Source organism: Medicago truncatula, chromosome 8 (assembly GCF_003473485.1).
Source record: "Medicago truncatula cultivar Jemalong A17 chromosome 8, MtrunA17r5.0-ANR, whole genome shotgun sequence".
Classification (NCBI taxonomy): domain Eukaryota; kingdom Viridiplantae; phylum Streptophyta; class Magnoliopsida; order Fabales; family Fabaceae; genus Medicago; species Medicago truncatula.
Window position 1 is genome coordinate 20,612,834 of NC_053049.1, and position 2,141 is coordinate 20,614,974.

Here is a 2,141-nt window from a genome sequence, read left to right on the forward strand (position 1 = left end):
AATATTAAATTTTCATAGTTTTTTTTAGTAGATAATTGAAGATATCAAAGATAAAACATATGCATTGGTACGTATGTCGAAGTCAACTAAATCATCTAATATAGAACGGAGGAGTAGATTAGTCTGACTTTACATGATGTAAACTAGACTATAGGCTTTTGTTAGTTGACCTGATCTATTCCATCCTACCGGTATCCAACCAAACAGCATACTCCTTTTCATTTGATTCCTTTTCTACAAAAAGTTGGTCATAACTTCCTTGCACATTTAGAGCATCCATTGCTGAACGAAAATCCAGGTTCATAATAGCCACTTTTTTCCTCAAAGATAAAAACAAATCCCTCCACCGCTAATTGAGTACTATTTTTTTTTCTTGTTAACAAGTGTCCATAATATACTTTTTAATCTTTTTAAAATAAGTAATTATCTTTTAAAAATGTTAAACATGTTGATTTCTAAGACATTGATTGCATGTATTTTTATAAATATTTACTATTTATGATCTTTATAGAGTGTTTTAGAGATACTCATTAACATTTCTCTTTTCTTTTTAGTTGTTCTTAATAAAAATAAAACTCAGAAGTTAAAATCAACTTTTCTAGAAATTTGAGTCTTGTAATTCAGTCCGTTTGTCAAAACTCAAGGTATTGTAAATTAAAGTTGGAAATCCAGCATCTTTATAATTGTTACTTGAACCTAAATTAAATTATGAGGAAAATTTAAATACAAATAAAATTGTAAGCTTAAAAGTAACATTTTTTATATTTTAATAATTTCTCTTAGCTATATGCACTTACACCATAAATCAACACACTTCGGTTTTTCCGGTGGTATACACATAAATCTTGGACAATCAGCATTTTTTTTGCAAATCATGAACTCATGATAGCTCAATTGGTAGTGATAATGCTTAAAATATGTAAGGTCTGGGGTTCAAACCCCGACCACCACCAAAAAACAAACAATAAAGGATTGTTAGTAAGAGAAGATCAAACAGTGTTCATGTGTTATACAGGAAAATTTGAAAATTGTGTGAAGGTATGACTTACTCGAAATGGACTCAGCAAGAAATGAAGAAAGAACTATTATCATTATCAAAGCATAAACAAATTTAAGATTTTGAGCCATATTTTTCTTCTTTGGATTTAATAAATTTTAAATTGTTTAGAATCTTTATAAGTAAATATTATATGGTATTTTAATTACAATTAAATATATCTTAGCACTTTCGGGCTGCAAGAAAGAAAATTGAAATTTTCGTTAAATGTCTCTTGATGACGATCAAAGTTCACTAATAATGTCTCTTGAAATTTTAATTACTACAATTTATTATTTCTCTCCTAGCCCTTCATGATAGAGAAGGGAAAATTATGTAGCGCCAAGTGTTAATTTGGAGGTACCTGGAGATATGAACATAGATAGTAATAGAAGTATATAAGGAATTATATATAAGCAAAAAAAAAAAAACTATTTTAATCTTTAATCTTCTTTTTTAAATTTAAGCAAAACAAAACTTTTAAAATGTAAGCAAAAAAAAAACTTTTTACATCATCTTAAAATGTAAGCAAAAAAAAACTTTTTTTTCCTAAAATGTAAGCAAAAACAGACAAACTTTTATCATATTTAATTTTTTTTTTTTAAATACCATCTATTCCAAGAAAAACCTTTTTTATTCTCATGAAATTAAATGCAAATTACATTCAACTTTCTCTCTCATCCATTTTTTCTATAACCAATAGCCAATGAAAATTGTTTTTACAACTTTCTATAAAATTTATTCCAAAGAAAACACAAAAAGCTATACTCAAATTCTTATAAGCAAAAAACTTATTATTAATTTTTTTAGGGTTAGATATGTTTTTCGTCCCTATAAATATGTCAACTTTTCGTTTTAGTCCCTCTAAAAAATTTCTTCAACTTTTAGTCCCTTAAAAATTTTCCATCTTCACTTTTGGTCCCTATTTTAAAGTAAACTCATATGTAGAATTCATATTTTTGAATGAAATTTGGCATAAAAATCCATAATATTATAATAATCTCTCCCAAAATAAATTAGAATTTTTGAACAAAACATGAATTTAATATGAATTTTTATATTTTTGAAGGTTAAAAATTCATATTTAATTTTTATTTTGTTAAAA

At 25.8% G+C, this 2,141-nt stretch overlaps 1 non-coding gene across 1 annotated transcript; it reads right to left on the minus strand.

The window, feature by feature from the left end:
• Positions 1-594: 594 nt before the first annotated feature.
• On the minus strand, positions 595-1,160 carry LOC25480326 (uncharacterized). The gene is made up of 2 exons (XR_003008478.2): positions 798-1,160; positions 595-696 (listed from the first exon to the last, which is right to left on the minus strand). It is a non-coding gene; the product is annotated as an uncharacterized protein (transcript).
• Between the last annotated feature and the right edge of the window lie 981 nt (positions 1,161-2,141).